The sequence below is a fragment of the Acomys minous genome (genome assembly GCF_964271855.1).
Source record: "Acomys minous genome assembly, chromosome: 6".
Taxonomy (NCBI): domain Eukaryota; kingdom Metazoa; phylum Chordata; class Mammalia; order Rodentia; family Muridae; genus Acomys; species Acomys minous.
Window position 1 is genome coordinate 14,612,255 of NC_140487.1, and position 18,479 is coordinate 14,630,733.

The following is an 18,479-nucleotide window of genomic DNA, read 5'->3' on the forward strand; positions in this document are numbered from 1 at the left end:
GCATATCCTGGTTCTCTTTTCCACCACAGAATGCATGTGGGGAAGCTTGTCTGAACTCACTTAGTGCTTCAGAAACTCCTTCTGTTCGTGGGTACTGAGGACCACCACGCTGTCCTCTGTCCTTGCCAGTTTAAATCCACGGTCCCCAGAAGGTTTGAATGCAGGGAGTTTGTTATAGAAACACAAATTTCATCTTCTGTGTATCCCCCAGAGGAGTAATTCCTTTAGCTTGTATTTCTCAATTCTTGCTGTGGATTTCCAACCCCAGAGATTGAAATGAAATTGGTAGTGGGTGAAAGCATTTGTCCCGGCTCCTCATGTGGCTCAATGTGCAGTACATTTCAAGTACCAGGTCTCAAGAAGAGATAGGCCGTCAGATTCTGGTGGAAATGTGTGAGCGTTTCTGCAAACCTTGAAAAGTCACCAAAAAGATTCATCCATGTCACTTGGGACTTTTGTCATCCCAGGTTCTGGAGTTCCTGTGGGTAGTTCACATGGAAGCAGACTGGACATCTCTGAAGACAAGAAGAGAGAGGAAAGACAGACAGTATCGTGGGAGAGACAGATGCTGAACATTTAGACACCGTATGATCCCTGTTGGTGAGGCAGAACATTTAAATTACATTATTAGTTAATCAAAATCTGAACAGCTGGACTTGAAGGCAGACTGACCTAATTTCAGTGGGGAAAGGAGAAGAAAATAGACTCAGTTTACAAATGCATTTTGAAAATTCAACTCATTTAAAATTAGACACTCTCTACTTAACTGTAGAATTTATATAATTGGGTCAGATTTCTGCAGAGAAGGAAAATCTTATTCCCTGGTAAAAACATGAGGAAGTAGAGATATCACTGTGCTGAGGGCCTAATGGAGACCAGCTTGAAAGGTGTCCATAGCATGGGACTCCTGACATATGCAAGTGCAGCTTCTAATTTTCTAAGTGAAATTTATGGAAATGGAAGGTAGCAGGATTATTTATAACTTTTAGCAAAGCTTTGGAGTAGAACAATAAAAAATAAATCCAGCCCACACTGTGGTAGTATGTCGTGACCTTTGGTAGAGTTGCAAAGACAAATTATATTTTCACTAATATTACACGTACTTATGTTACACAGCAGTGAGGAAATACTTAATTTGGGCCAACTGAGGCAATTGCTTGGTACTGACACAGCATCGCTGTCATCAGAAGACAATCTCTGTCCCTTTATCACAGGAAGAGAGATCTGTTGCAAGTGCACTTTTGCAGACGAGGTCTGTCTGAGGCCTTTTTCAGCACCTCTTGCGCTGCCATATCTCACTTAAAGCTCTTTGAAGCTAATGATTTGCCAGATTCCATTTCCTGTTCATACTCAAAATTGTAAATCTTGAAAACAATTCCCAAAGCAGTATGCTGGTTTGCAATCTCTGCAAATCAGACTTTCAGTGCGGTCTGTTTAAATGTCCTCTTAAGAGCAGTAGATATGTTTCTGCAGGTTGTTTGGGGCAATTGGGTGAGCATTTTACTGGCAGCCTTGTCCTACTAGCTAGGTATTAGGTATCCAAGCCGTTCCTGTTTCGTCTTTCTCCTATGTTCCGTGAAGGTCTGATTCATGTCTGGAGTGCAGGCTGTAATAAATCTAACTTTCCTCTGTGGTAACTAAGAAAAGGCAAAGTTCTAGGACGTTCTTCAAAGTGGGAAAGTGAAAACTTCAAATACTCATTATCTTTATTTGAAATTCTGATTTGCCTGTACGTATTTAAGGTGAGTGTATCTTTTTGATTGAGTGAAAAAAGTCTAAGTAGTGACTTCTGCCTGTCTCTGGCAACAGCCTTAGCCATGGTATAAGTTTCAACCACAGTATTTTACATCATTTGTCTCCTTTGCGTGTGTTTACTCTGTTATGCTCATGGCAGGAATGGATTCCTGATCTGGCTTACAAGGTTACACAAAGGTTACATACAGTGCATAGCCCTGTATAGCAGTTCACCACTAGTGACAGATGCCCAAAGGTATTTTATAGGCCTTAAAATAACATCATTTCACTGCATTATGCTGTTGAGGGTCAGATGTAGTCTTTGGGAGAGATGGTTAAGAGTGCTATCTAGTCTTCCAGAGGATGTGGGTTTAGTTCCCATGAACCTATGTTGGCTCACAAACAGCTGTAACTCACAGATTCAGGAGACCCAACACCTTTCTTTGGCAGGCAACTGCACACATATATGCACGCGCATGAACACTTACATGCGTATAAATAATAAAAATGACAAGATTTTCTTTTTAAGAGTAATATTTGGTCTATCAGGTCTCAGATGGAGATGTAAACAGGACTTCTTTCCTCCCAGAGGGTTTCAAGAGAAGCCAGCTACGTCGCTTTCCCAGCCTCCGCAGGCCGCTCACCTTCCTTGACCAATAGCCCCATTCCTCCATTGTCCAAGGCTGCAAGTTCATCCAGCCACTCTGCTGTTATGTCGCTCCGTTTTGTTTTTCCAACCACACTTGAGTGGTCCACCTGTCCAAGGATGGTTTCCCTACCACACAGTCTTTGCACTGGATTGCATCTACCATACTTCTTGTGCTATGTAATTATATTAGGAAGTAAACATAAAGGGATGGGGGTGTGGCACGGCGTGATTCTTTCTACTACAAAACCCCTGAAGGTGACAAAAGCACCTGGCAACTTAGGGTTTTGTGTGTGTGTGTGTGTGTGTGTGTGTGTGTGTGTGTGTGTGTGTGTGTGTGTGTGTTTTAAATGGAACTTTCAACAGCCCTTTTTCTAAAAGGAATTTGACTGCTAAATGAAAATTTAAATATATCAAGCCTAACAGTCATTAAAAAAAAAAGTCTAGCTATCTTTAATCATGTTTTTATTGCAAGATGATAAAAGTGCAATTACTGCAGAGAAACTTATATACGAAAATGTATTGTTTTTGTCTTTAAAAATGGTCTGGATATAAAATCGGTTGTTTCTTTCTCTTATTAAGCTCTGTTGCAGCACTATGGTTATGATTTGAGCATCATTCTACAGAGCTGCCTCACTGGATGAGTGAACTGTCGTAAACTCTCAGTACCAGGTAGAATTCTTACAACACGTCAACTTGAAAAAAAAAATAGTAGAAGCAAGCCTTCTGCCATACACTTTCCTTGATATGAAAATATCTTAGTAGTTTTCTTGACATAAAAATCAAATATTCCATTCTCCTTTCAGCAATAGTTTTAAAATATTACTAACCTCCCTGGCAGAGGTTGCTTAATCTGCAAATTTATCAGCGAGCAAGCCGTTATTATCGCTAATAACCCCTATGCACATTACCCGGAGAAATGCCTCTTCTGCGTTTCCTCAGCAAATGAGGTTCAGCATTGTAGGCGTGTGAAAGCCTATTAAAGTTCACATTTCATTAGTCCTCACCTCCCTAAAAGTTTTAGCTTATATTTTTCCTTTATGTCATTTTCTCCCTAAAGACATTTTTCTTTCTCCAAGGAAAACCTATTGAGCAACAGCTTGTTCGGTTTAATGAAATTCTTTGGTGTCATTTTGTTTAAAAACTAGGTAATGCAGTGGCTTGCGTGCTTATGTGAAACTGTTCTGACTTGGTCCAGTTGGTCACATTATGAAAAATGCATAGAATCCATTTGCATGCACATTTGGCTCTGTGTAGATATTGCCAAATCCACTGCACTGTGTAAGTTACAAATGACAGTGACCATCCAAAATGGCTTAGTTGGACTGTCATGGTTTGCTGTGATTAAGTCACAATGGGACCTTTCAGCAGCAGCATCTCCAAGGCTGCATTTACTATAGAAACATTCACTTTTCAGTCTTCTTCTATTCATTACTTGAAGACTATTTATTTACCTCTGGTGTGCTATACTTTTGTTTCACTTTGGTTCCCACTGATGTCTCTGCTACATTAGGTACAATTATTTTCAGTCCTTCTTTCAACTTTCCAATAATTTTTTATTATCTTACAAATTTCCAGAGAAGATGATCTTTCTGTTAGCACTGACTATATGCTCCCTTTCACAGAAAAACAAAAAGCAAAAAAAAAACAAAAACAAAAACAAAAACAAAACAAAACAAACAAACAAAAAAACCAAAAACCCACACACAAAGATATTTGCCGATCAGATGATAGTAATCTTTTAGCCATTTCTGCCCACCAAAATGTCTTTATGTCTGAGGATGCCAAGTGTGCTTTGTTTTAAGAGACTTTACATTTGGCAGAGTTTATTCCAGCAAAGAATGATTTGTGACACTAACGGCCCTCTGAACTATAAGGGCTTCAAAGCCTTCCACGCACAAATGTCAGCAGGCAGTTTAGACACACACACAAAGCAGTGGTATAGAGGAACAGCTTGAGTGCTTAGGGCTCAGCATCTGCCTCCTTTGTGAAAGCTATGACGAGGCGCTGCCTCTTAGAGAGACATGGTCTGATGAGTCGGCAGCATGAGGTTCCTGAAGCTCAGCTGTTAGGAGCCATTGAGAGGTAGGTAACTGTAGGAAGAATGTGCTTAGAGGCAGGTTGCACTTTGTTTATGTACTAAGGTATGTTACAATTTACTATAGAGGAACTCCAAGTACACAGGCAGCTCTAACCCAATTTAACAATCTCATGAGTCGGGATGTGCATTGTGAAGGGCAACAGAACCAGATCTACTTATCAGCAGATCAGAACAATTGAACCCATAGATTTGCATCATAGCTGAAGAAGGCTTAACAAGATAGGAGGCTACAAAAATTAATCCCACAAAAATTAGGTTTTTGATAATTAAAGACACAATTATACATTTTTATAGATGAGCCAGAATGGGTAAATTTTTTAATAGCAAATTAAAAACACTTGCCTGTCATATATAAAGCTTAGGATTTATCACTTCAATTCTTACAGCAGGAAGGACCTTGAACAAATTGAAAATCAATACTCCTCTACAGATTTATCAGAGAACTGAACTCATAAGGAAACCACTACCCCTCAAACTGGAGATGCAAATAAAATTGTATCACAGCTGCAGACATAGGACTGTACAGGGCAGCCCACTGATATTTAGATATTGAGCATAGACTGGCTAGCCTGAGAAAAACTTGTGGAATCACACTGAGGAGCCCCCCAACTGCTCTCCACTTTCCATAGTGGAATCAGAATTGACCTACACTTCCGCTTGGAGAAGTTCTCCCACTTCTGAGTTTTACCTCTAGACGTTTCCTCAAGTTCCCAGGAAGATAAATTGGGAGAAACCCTCTCCATACTCAGCACGGGAAAGAGGAGTGTAACCATGAACAGTGCTCTGTGGTTACTTCAAAGTGGTTACATCTGTCTGAGTGGAGCGTGTTCACCAGACTCTAAAGAGCTTGCGTTTTATCAAAGACCACCTCATCGGAAGGGGAGGAGGAATCTTTCTCCAGACTTCCGCTCACAGTGCAGTGGAAAAGGAAAAGGTAGAGAAGTGGCCGTGAAGACTGATGGCCGAGGCACACGGAATCAAAAGTGACTAAAACCTAACTACCGAAATGCAGAAAGCTTCCTCCCTAAAACTATCAGATACTGGCAGGGACATTGTGGGGCTAAGCTGAATTGTGAGTACTTGTCTTTCTTACGATTTATGCTGGTATTGAGCTAACTTTAGACAAGTGTCTGATGGCTTCTATTTTGTAGCTCCCCTTCTTCGTGTTCCAAAAGTCTTTGCTGGCCACACTTAGCCTTGTGGCTCTTCACCTTGGACAGGGTGTCCAACCTCTTCACGATGTCTCACTTCACACCCCTTGTGTGTGCTAATATTAATGTCCACGATGTTGGGCGGTTGTGGGTTCTCTCAGGTGTGTGGTGGGTATAGGAGAAGGAGCTAAAGCACTTTGAAATTACTTCCGGCTAATTGGCATTCACCCGTGGGAGGGTGTGGGTGTAGAGTGTCTCCTTGCAACTTCAGAAATCTTGGACTATGTAACAGTGAAGTTCTCGTTAGATTGGGGAATGCAGAAGTTGGTCGATTTGTTGACCTTAGACCTTGAACTATCAAACTGCAGATGCTCTTGGTTGAAGTAGGTCTGCTCTCTAATACACAGGGCGGGGCTGCCTTGCCCTTCATAGTCAGCGTCTTAGCTGAGCCTCCTGCCCCTAGCACTTCTGCGCTTGTGGAGACTGAGTCTACCTCTATCTTCTGTCGCTTCCTGGGGATACCTCTTGGGCTGGGTGTGTCTCGGTTGAATTCAGGCTCCCTGTATCCCTGTTCTCAGGACCACAGAGTAGCTTAGTTCTCAGCAGTACATTCTTCTAACTACGACCCTGGCCACCATTCCAGAGATCACTTCTCCATTATTGAACAGTTTCTCTAGAGAAGTCACTGTCTCTGCCAGACTCACAGCTGGACTTGAGGCTTTCAAGGATTGTGGTTTTGCTAAGGTAGAGCTCCCTGCCTTTTTTCAATAGGGCCTCTTGGCTTCCTTTTAGGCTGAGGCTTCTGCTTCCTCAAACCAGGTTAGGAAGTGGCTCATTTCTTTTTGGTGTGTCCTATTTCTGTTTCTTCATACTATTTAAACTCTATTTGCACTTTTTTTTTTTATTCCCAAAGCTCTTCATCTCTTTCTGCCTTTGGATTTCAGTAAATATTTTTATTATGATATTTGCCTCACTAGGCCCAATGCCTGCTTATAGCCTCTTGTCCACCATCTTACCAATAAGTCCTAATGCTATGATTTTGTTCAATTAGTGTATGCTAACAGAAATGAAAATAAGAGTACAAGTTTAAGACAAAGATTTTTTTTCTCTACCGATGACATTACAATCAAGAGCAGCCTACTATGAACATATACACTATAAAATACTACTCAGCTATTAAAAACAAGGAATTCCCGAAAATTGTGGACAAATGGATTGAGCTAGAAATGATCATAGTGAGTGAGTTAACCCAGAAGCAGAAAGACTCAAATGGTATATACTCACTTATATCTGCATACTAGCCCAAGGGGCATGTTCCATGAAAGCCTTCACTTACCAGGAAACTGGGACACAGGGGAGGACATCTTATTGGGATTCTAGATGAGAGAAGCATGGGAGAATAGCGAAGTAGAAGGAACCAGAGGGTCCTAGAAAACTACAAGTAGAACATTATGATAGGCAGATTTGGGCCCATGGGTCCCACTCAACTCCTTTCTTTTTAATTGAAAATAGATTCTTCTCTCATACAAGAAATACATCCTGACTACAGTTTTGATAACATCCTAGGAAATAATGATTATGTCACCCCCACCCCCAACCCAGGGGCCAGAGGTGTATCAAAAGATGAAAAAAAAATTACCAGGCTTATGACTTAGCTGAACTAAATCTTTAATAAACTTTGTTGATGAAAAATATCTGTTCAGAAACATGAGGTCTATTTTTCAGATTGTGTATTTAAAGACCAGTTCTTAAAATGGTCCCATGCTACACTTCAGAATTGTTATTTTAAAAAGTGACTTTTCTCTGCCCCATTGTTTCCGTAGAGGAATCTCACTATGTAAAGATAATGGCCATATTGTTCTGGCCTTCTCTTTTTGCTGACAATTTGACCAAAAAGGCACTTGAAGAAACTCTGTGAAGAAATTGGGACACAGGAAGAAAATAAAGGAAGAAAGTAAATAAAATATATGATAAGGGAGTAAAAAAAATAAGAGTAAGTATTTTTAGAAAGGAGACAGGAAAAATAAGGGAGAGATATTTCTTCCAGAGGAATAAGTCCCTATTTTCAGGACACTTTGTTCTAATTGTGTAGCATTTGACTCCTGCTTCACGAGCTACATTTGGAAACCAGATAAATGAGTGAGGACCAAACAGTGAGAGTTTTCCTCATATCACTTTCTTTTTGTTGTCATTGCTTCTCTGGCCTTGTCCTGCTTATAAGCCTGAACCTTCACAGGAGGCAAGACACACAACACAATGCACGGATGGCAAAAATAAAGATAATAACCTTAAGGACACGACAGTTTAATTTCCCACAGCGCATACAATACTAGTGAACGCAGTGTGACTGCACCCTGTTTCTTGTGTTAATCTGTATTTTGACATTTTTCCGTCAACATGTTTATGCTCAGGTAGTTTCTGTGAAAACAGAAAGTCTAGAAATAAAACTCAATTTTATACATTTTTAAACATTTAAATGAAACCCTTATAGCCTTTTAATGAAAACCTTGCAATTCCCACTGACTTCTATTTTTTCAGGCCAAATAAGGTCTACACTGAGTTACATCCTTGGCAAAGCCCTTTATAAGTTTGCAGCATCTCCTGATTGACCTATCTGTTCAGGGAAACCCAATACTGAGTTTTAAAATTATGTTTTTATGTGTACTGATATGTAAAATACCACTCCACATTGTGTTTAAATCTAATTGTATATACTAGTAATAAATGTCATATATTTGATTACATATTTTATACTATTTAATGCATTTTATACTAATTTATCAGCATTTCATGATAAAGTCTCACATCTTCTCTGATATACATGTACATCTCTGCCAATCTTAGTGAAGTTTTATAAAACTGGTTACTCAGCTTTTTGAATCAGTGAGCCTCTTTTTTACATCTCTTTCATGTCTTGCCCAACTCGTGCTCTTTTCCTGTAGTTTTTCATTTTTAATTGGATGTTATAAAGTCTGAAAAGTATTAACATATGCCACCAGGGCTTTTAGTTTGGAGCACCTGGCTTAGGGATAATCCTTCCTAGAATATTAATAATGCATATGCACAACACATAAACAGTGTTGGAAATTTTCTGTGTCCTTCTGACAGCTTCCCTTTCTCCTCCCTCTTCTGGATCAGTATTCGCAGTTCTCATTTCTAACTCTGAGACATCTTTACTATTTGAGGTTTTTGTCATGCTGTTGTCTGAATATTGATGTATATCATCATCTTGTTTAGAAACAAATTGTTATGATATTCCGAGGGTCATAACTAGCTGGCAACCCTTAGTGTACATTTTAAGAATTTGATAGTAGTGATCTTAGTATTTCAAAAGAAATAGCCATGTAGAATTCTTTTCAAGGCACCTCCTTAAATAGTCTGTTGCCTATAGATTTATTTATATTATAAGTACACCATTCTCCCTTTCCCTTTCCTCCCTTCATCTTCTTTCAAATATTCATCCATGATCTTTTTCAAATTCATGGCCTTTTTTCATTAATTATTGTTACATATATATGTATATGTGTAGATACCTACTTACATATTCCTAAATGCCACCAGTTCAGCCCATGTAAAATAATACTTGTACGAATGTTTCAGGGATGACTAGTCGATAACAAGTTGGTGTGTTCTTCCCTGGAGAATACTATTTCTTAGTATTCTTTAGTTATCTGTAGTTCTTTTAATCATTTTATAACCTGATCCCAGGCCCCACCCTCTCCTCACAGTCCCACCCTCATGCTTGCATCTCAGCAAGACTAAATGTATCCTCTATCACTGAGACATGACAAGGCAGTCCAGCTAGCGGAAAGGGATTTAAAGGCATGTAACAGAGTCAGAGACAGCCTCTATTCCCATTGTTAGGGGACTCACATGTTGATCCAGGCTGCACATCTGCTACATATGTGTAGGGGGTTTATTTATACCCATGCATGCTCTTGTTTGGTGGTTGAAAAAACAATTCTCAACTTCATACAAAAAATTAAAAAAACCTAGGATAGCAAAAGCACTATTGTGCAATAAAAGAACTTCTGGAGGTGTCACCATCCCTGACTTCAAGCTGTACTACAGAGCAATAGTAACATAAAACACATGATATTGGCATTAAAAACCAGACAGATTTATCAGTGGAATAGAATTGAAGACCTATGGACATCTGATCTTTGACAAAGAAGCCAAAATCTTTCAATAGAACAGATGACATCTTCAATAAATAGTGCTGGACTAACTGGATGTAGACATGTAGAAGAACACATATAGTAGATTCATATTCATCACCTTGCACAAAACTCAAGTCCAAGTAGATTAAAGACCTCAACATAAAACTGGATACATTAAATCTAATAGAAGAGAAAGTGGGGAAGAGCCTTGAACTCACTGGCATGGGAGACACGTTCCTGAACAGAGCACCAAAAGCTTAGGCTCTAAGATCAACAATCAATCCATGGGACCTCATGAAACTGAAAAGCTTCTGGGAGGCAGGAGATATTGTCAATAAGACAAAATGGCAGCCAACAGAATAGGTAAAATTTTTTACTGACCTTGTATCTGTAGTTCTTTGAGCAAGGTTGAGGTCTCCTAAACTTCTCATCTACTTTAGCATGTCCATTGTCCTGTCTTTTAAGTGGCTATCTTTAGCTACTTGACACCATTTGTAGATAGATACAACTCTGTTGCCAGTTATCCCCATTTAGAGCATCAAAGTGATGCAGTGATTATCACTGTGATGCAGCCAGTCTTCTCTAACCTTGATTCTACAACAAGCTCTTCTTTCTGTAGCAATTTCTAAGAATTGACTCTGTTTCAGGTAGTTGACCTATATCTTCCTATGCTGGTTAGTTTTGTCAACTTGGCACAAACTATAAGTCACACGAGAAGTAAGAGCCTCAACAGAGAAATTCCCTTCATCAGATTGGCCTGTGGACATGTCTTTCTTTATTAGTGATTGATGTGGGTAGGGCTAATCCATTGTGATTGGTGCCACTCCTGGAATGATGGCCAGTATTGCGTAAAAGGGCAAATTGACAAAGCCATGCGAGAAAGTCAGAAAGCAACACGGTCTCTGTGTTAGTTCCTCCAACCTGGTCCCTTTCTTGAACTTCTGCTCTGACTTCCTTTGATGATGATAGACTGTGTCTTCTAAAATAAAATAAATACTCTCCTTCTCTGCAGTAAGTTAGTTTTGATAATGGCGTTTATTCCAGCAAAAAATAATAATTCCAACAGGATCTGTGACTTTTTAACAGGCTTCAGATGCACAGTGGATAGCTGTCATAGTGGACATTGAACTCATCAGTCTCTTTCCTCTCCATTCCTTTCCTTTAGTTCTTTCTTTAACATCTTCTCTCCTTTGAAACCATCCACATATACATTCATGATTCCCCAACATCTTGTTTCCAATCATCCCTGCTTTTCCAATTTTCCTGTTGAAAACATCTTCTGTAAGCTGTCAGGTTTTTTTCCATTCTGAAGACAAGGGTGTTAGGACTTCCTTGTCTTCTAGTTGTGTGGAGGAAATTTAATGATGCTCCTCTCATTTAGGGAGAAGAAATAGGTCACACTGTATCAAAAATTGTGGATATAGCTTAAAGTGGATATGTGAGAGCACACAGACATGCACACATGCACGCATGCACCCCAGTGGCTAATGTGGTGATTCACAAATTTCCAAGGTCCCCATCTGGTCTTTGTGAGAAAGTCATATTGCTTCTATTAACATAACTTTGACCTTATTTATTGGAAACAAATAACTAATAACTCTAGCCTTATTATAACATGACAGCATCTGCTGTTTTCTGCCCCAGGCTATATTTTAAAATTGTCTTATATTAACAGGCAATGAAAGTCACTATGTCCATTTCCTTCTGCCCAATTTCTAGAGATGGGAATGAAATTAAATTCATCAAATATTCTTACAAAACAATTTTTTCAGTAGTACCCTGGAATTAGTATATGTGTAGCCTGTAAAAGCATAATTTTTTTATTGTCACTCTAATCAGTATGCGCTTTATACCATATGTCAAATAGATCTGTCTCCAAATACGTTTATGAAATGTTCATTTATTTCTATTTACTCAAACTTCTAATATAAAACAATCCCATGACAAAAATTACATATGGTTATATGGTTTATTTATGAATGAGGAACATATCATAGGATAATAAACAAAGTTTAGCACAGAACATTAACACTTTGTGTTCTTTGCAAATAGTATAGGTGATTGAAATTACTATATTCTTAAATCTTTGTGGTGGTATATTTTAATTTTGAAAATAATACTAAACTTCTCATTGATATTCTATGTAAAAACAAGTCTTTTTAAAACCAAATATATTTTTTCATTTGTTCAAAATAGCCACAAAATCCTAACTTTTCCAGAATTTTTACAGGAGCAAACTTCACAGACACCACTATGACTTTTTAACAAGTCCTTTGTCAATGTAAATATTTGCACTGTTCTATGTGACTTTTATCTGAACACTAGTTTTCCATAACATTTTCAAAGATTCCCAGTCACATGTATTCTACACCTGCTTTCTTCCTCTGGCTTGTCTGCTCTTTCAAGTTTCGACTTCCCCACCAGTATCTGCTGTCAGTGCTTTGTAACTGCCACTCCTTCTAACCCCCTATCCTTCCTATGCTCCCCATACCTTTCTTCTTTGTATTTCATGGTACTATTATCTTCCCTATGTCTCTGCATGGACATGATCACCGAAAAATATCCTCCTTGTTCTAATCTTCATCTTCAAAAATTATCTTCTTCAGCTGTTTTTATGATGTGGTTGAGAGTCCCCATCTTATTTTAAATGAAATGTCTTATTCCTCCATGGCTCTGAATCAAGTTCTCATATCTACTTTATAGATGTATTGATCACCTACAGTGGCTTGTGCCAGCCAATATGTTAGAAGTCCTAGAGATCCAAAGATGAAGATTATACTTCCTGAAGGTAAGTGCCTTATGAGATAGGTTTCAAAGAAATATTTTGTTGGGGTAATTTCTTGGATTGTGACAGCAAGTACTGCCCTACTTTGTGCCAACTGTAGCGGAAGATTGGTGTAGTTCTCTGTGTCCTATATGAGCTAGTACTGACACCGATTTATATGTTAGCCACTTCTTTGTCACTGCTATAGAGTGAAAAGTTCTGAAAAGTTATTATATCTACCTGAGAGATGCTTGGGGCTTAAGGCATTGATTGAGCTCAGATATTTTTATATAAATTATATTAAAACTTATATCTTCATTATATGTCATGAATTATCTAGTCTAGAACACAGAAGTGGTAAGGCATAGGATTGTTATAAAATAATATGTATAGTAATCAAATTATTTTTCACTCTATATAAGTAAATTATATTTATATGTTTCAATTTACTTTATGAAGAAGTTAAGTCACTCACCAGTGTAGTGAGAATCTTGGTTTCCTTAATTAGTTATGGTCTAACAATACGTCTTTGCTTTAATTCCAGATGTGGGATATGGGGTTCTTTCAGTTTGTCCACAGTCATTAACTATGGTTGTTTCATGCTCTAAAGGAGGTGTGAGTTTTGCAAGTGACAGGTAGTTTGATTCTGGAGGTTCTGGAGAGAATATAAACTAGAGAGCCCTGAGAGGGCCTGTGGCAGCTGCTGCTCCCTTGCTCCTGCATTTGCTATTGCTGATGTGCCAACTTGCCACCTTCCTTTATATTCTGATCATGAACATGGGACCTGCTCCTAGGAACCCAATGTCCTTAATCAGAAGGAAGAAGTCTAAGAGGTCTGTGCCTCCCTTTCCCTCTAACCTTCTTTATATCCTACCTATTATTGGTGTTGGAAGGGATTAGGCTGGAGTGAGGGTTGGAAAGATGGTAAACATAGGAAACCAATAAAGTAGCCCAAAAAGTATGCCTACACGCCAGTATGTTTTACATTAATTGAAAATAATCAGTTGAGCGTTGTCAATTACCTGGTCTATCAGTAGTATCTCCTCTCCTTTACACGTGTCCCAGAATTTAACTAACTCACTGAACTCTGCCTTGAAGTCAGGAGACCAGCTTATTTATTCTGTATTCCATGAATAGCAACTTAGGTTTTATAAATATATTAAAATCAATCAAAGTTTATAGTTTCTCAAGGAAGTTTTTATGCACATATTATAATCATTTCTTTGAGATCAATTGATACACGTTGTGTCAGTGGCTTTGTGTCATTGTAACAAAAATACCAGAAATGGAGAAAGGTTGGTTCACAGTTCAGAAATTTTAGTCTAGAGTGTTTTAGGCCTGTTTTTCTGGGCCAGCGATAGCACAGTGCACAATGGTGAGACTGCAGGGTGTGTGAGGACTATGTCAGGAAGTGGAAAGCAGAGGAAATAAACCTGCGGTCCCAAAACTTTCTCAAGGCCCACCCCGAGGACATGCTTTCTTCCCATGATGCTTTACCTCATACCAGTTGCACTTTCACCCAATAGTGATACTCTGTGGACCAAGTTTCAACATAAGGATCTCTCCAAATTACAGCATGTGCATGCTGCGAAAGTGAAGTGTCTTTAAAAACAAATGATTCAGCCATGTGTCTACTTATGCTTCTTTCGTGTTACAATACACTTTGATCCTCAAATTCTGCTTTGCTTCCCATTCTCTTCCGCCAACCCCCCCTCCCTAGTGCCAGTACTACAGGAAGCATATACTATTGTGACTACACATCAGCAGATTCACCAGAAGAGAATGCTTTCATTTCCCACTCTGCCTCAGATAAGATTTTTCCTTGGAACCTGCACCTCCTTTCTATTGCTCAGTGCTGTCTCAGGCCTTACTCTTGTTGCTTGATTGGCTGCTGAATTGCGAGATTATAGAGTGAGGTTCCAATCTGCATTTGGTCATTATGTATGCAAAATTCTTGCATGGTTCCCTGTGCACATAAAATTGTTTCTCTCATAAATACAGTTGTGGTAAAAAGTGATCTCAGTGGCATATTTGTTGGTAGTGACCAATTTTTTAAAAATCCAGGAAAGCTCAAATTGGAGCAGATTATCAGGAAAGGGAGAATTTGTGATATATATTCTACAATGGGCCAGGAAAGAAATATGATTTTTATTGTTTGGTTTTTTAAAAATATACAATTCCCAAACCAGGAGAAAAATTCTACTTCTTATGATGCTTTGAAGAAGGGATAAAGAACTTGGAAACTAAGAGAAGCACTGTATGTTTAATTTTAAATATTGTTATTCCCCTGTGCCCAAGACTCAGAGATTTTGCAGAAGCTGGAAAGAAAGATTGTAAGAGCCAGAGGGACAGGGTATGTGCTGTGAAAGAGATTGTGTCTTCTAGAAGAAATACCAGAGAAAACACATCCATGAAGTCACATCAACATGGCTAGTTAAACATGACCTGAACCAGAAAAACAGCAGTCAACATACTCACATGGAAGGGGCAAAGCCCAAGAATCTAAACTCTTGGTAAAGAACTAGAAGAAACTGAGGAATGCTGAGAGTGGGATAAACAGTCTTCCCCAGGGAAGAGTATGCTGATTTCTTACCCAGTTCCAAATGGTCAGCCCTGAAGACGTATATATATATTTACGTAAATAATATATTTATATATTATTCAGACTGAGCAGGTTTTATTTGTATACTTAAGAACACACACGTGTATATATGTATGTATGTATGTATTTATGTATGTATGTATGTATTTAATAACAAAAAGAAGCAATGAATTTGAATAAGAGCAAGTGGGGGCAGTGCATGGGAGGGATTGGAGGGAAGAAAAATAAAGATGTTATATTATACTCTTTAAAAAGTTAAAAAAAAAATGATTCCCCAAACTGCGGGAAATATGTTCTTTCTCTTTTCTCTGGCTACCTCCCTGCTGCTCTTGTGTTTTGTCCCTGTCCTGGGCATTGGAAGTGTCAGTCAGGTGTATTTCATATCCAAGAAGCTTAACTCTTCTCCACCTTTAGGAGAATATCAGAAGACACTTGACTTTGTGTCACAGTGATTCAGTCATTAACAGATGCTCCTTCGCAAAGCAATTTCTGATATTTAGTTCTGCAGTAGCCATTAAGAAACACTTATTTCCTGAAGATTGCAGGGGATAGAGAGACAGCTCAGCAGTTAAGAGCATAGCATCTATGGCTCTTGGAGGGAACCCCTGTTTGTTTCCCAGCACCCATGTTGGGTGGCTCACAACCTTCTGTAACTGGAGGTCCAGGGATTGTGGCTGTTTGGGGCCCTGCACTCACCTGCACAAACACACACAGACATACACATATATACATAATTAAAAGAAAAATACAGGCTGGACAGATGGCTCTGGGTTAAAGACATTTGCATTTCCAGCGGACCCAGGTTCAATTTCCAATACACACAATCCAGTCCACAACCATATGAAACTCCAGTTTCAGTGACTCCAACCCTCTTCTGGACCCAGAGGGCACTGAGCACATAGTCAACTGACATACATGCAGACAAAACACTCAGGTCTGGGCATGTCAGTTAATCTTTTTTTAAATCTTTTTTTTACAATTTTATTAAATATTTTTACATATACATTTAAATTATTACACATATATACAATAAACTACCTACAGCAAGAAGAACCATGAAACAATCAGGAAATATATAAGATATATTACATTCATACTGTTTTGGCTATTTGTATTTGGCCTTGTATACTTGTATACTTAGGTAATTAATTTTATTCCTTCTCAAGTCTCTGATGGGGTTGAAGACCAGCTCGTTTAGTTTTTACAATTAAGCTTAGTTGTTTAGGAGTTAAGATGTTTTTAGGTCTAGATAGTTGTTTTAAATTGATAGTGATAAGATATAGATATTGATTTATATTCATAATTTTAGACTCACCTAGATGGGAAGATATCAGTTAATCTGTTAAGGCAAATTTCCACAATGAACTAACTTGTTTTAAATTTTGTGGTTCTTAGTAATATATATGCGTGATTATGAGGCAAACTTAGAAAGAGATTCCAAAAAAATATGTTATACAGAATATCAATAGAAAAGATAATAATGTTAGTTCCCAACTCTCCACTATATAACTGCCAATTGATTTTAATACATTAACTATATCATTGTTATGTATATTTAAATTTAAATATATGTATAATTAAATTTAATTATATAAATTAAAATGGAATTTTATACAATTAAAATACAGTTATATCATATCCCCTCTTGCTCACTTCCCTCCATGTCTCCTGTTCCCAAATTCATGGCCTCTTCTTCTTTAACAATTGTTGTTACATATATGTATAAATAAATAAGCATACAATTACAACCTACTGAGTTCATTTAATGTTGTCTGCATTAATAGTTTTGTAGGGATGACCATTTGGTATTGTGTAACAAATTAACGAGGCTGCTCCCTGAGGAAGAATAACTCTATATATCTCAGAAGTTGTTAACTGCTTATTCCTCTTCTGGGAGTTAGTCCCCATGAAACTTCTCCTGTGTACATTGGGATGTCAACTGATAGTGGAATTGTTTGGGTCTTGATTAGGCAGCCATATTGTTGAGATTTTATAGCCATTTCATAGTTTTCCTGCCATAGGTAGAAAATACAACCCCACTCTGGCTTCTGCAATCTTTCCCTAAGCCTTGGGTGTAGGAATTGTGTTGTAAATGTGTCACTTATGGCTAGCCACCTGTTTTAGTTAAGAGTTCCATTATGATAAAGCATCATGACTAAAAGCAACTAGGGTATGAATGATTTATTTAATTTACACTTCCAAACCACAGTCCATCACTATAGTGTCAGAGCAAAGTCAGGGCAGAAACTATAATACCAGAACTGATACAGAGGCCACGGAAGGGTATTGTTAACTGGATTGCTCCCCCTGGCTTGCTCAGCCTTCTATCTCCTAACTCCTAGGATCACCAGGCCAGAGGTAGCATTTCTTATAGTGAACTGAGCCCTCCCACATCAATGATCAATAAAAAACAATGCATCATGGGCTTGCCCATAGGCCAATCTGTTGAGGACATTTTTTTTTTCAATGTAGGTTACCTTTTCTTAAGTGGCTCTGGCTTGCATCAAGTTGACATAAAACATTACAGCACACCAGGATCGGCTGTTCTCTGTAACTGACTATTTTTACTTTTATAATTTTTATTTTTTGTACAAATAGGCCCTTGCTACAAACACAGAAATGTATTTAAAATAGATTAAAAACACAAAAGTAATTTCTTCAGATAATCTTAATCCTTACTTTCCATTTGTGTCTGACTTGAGTTTTTAAACTAAATTATTCATATTCTGTTCCTACCGTGATCTACTTTATATCACTTCTATGTAGCTATCACGATACCCATTCTAACCATTAATATCTTCAGTGAGTATTTACTGAGCACTTACTTTGTTCTAAACAATGTCTAATGAAATGGTGCTAAAAACTACATGTCCATTCCCTAAATTTCCATAGTAAAATAATTCACATATGTTGTAGGTATGAAGTTGAACTGAGCTTTTGGTTACTTCTTAATAATAATAACTTACTTTTAATACTACTTCTCAGGAAAATACTTTATAATTACTTTTATTAATATCTATTATAAATAGATTAGTTATATTTCTGTAACTTCACTAATATATACTAACTATAGTTATATAAATTAACTATATTAAATATACTCATTGATATATATATATACATATACATATATATATATACCTATATAGTCAGTCTCTCCATACAAATCTTCTATAAACTTAGTTACTCCATCCCGTATTTCTTATGCTTTCTTACTCAAAATTATGTTGGACTTCTCAATCTATTGTGTTCCTCTTTATTTTTGTTGGTTGTATAGCAGTCATCAATGACATTGTGGTAGGTAGATTTTGATCTGTTTTT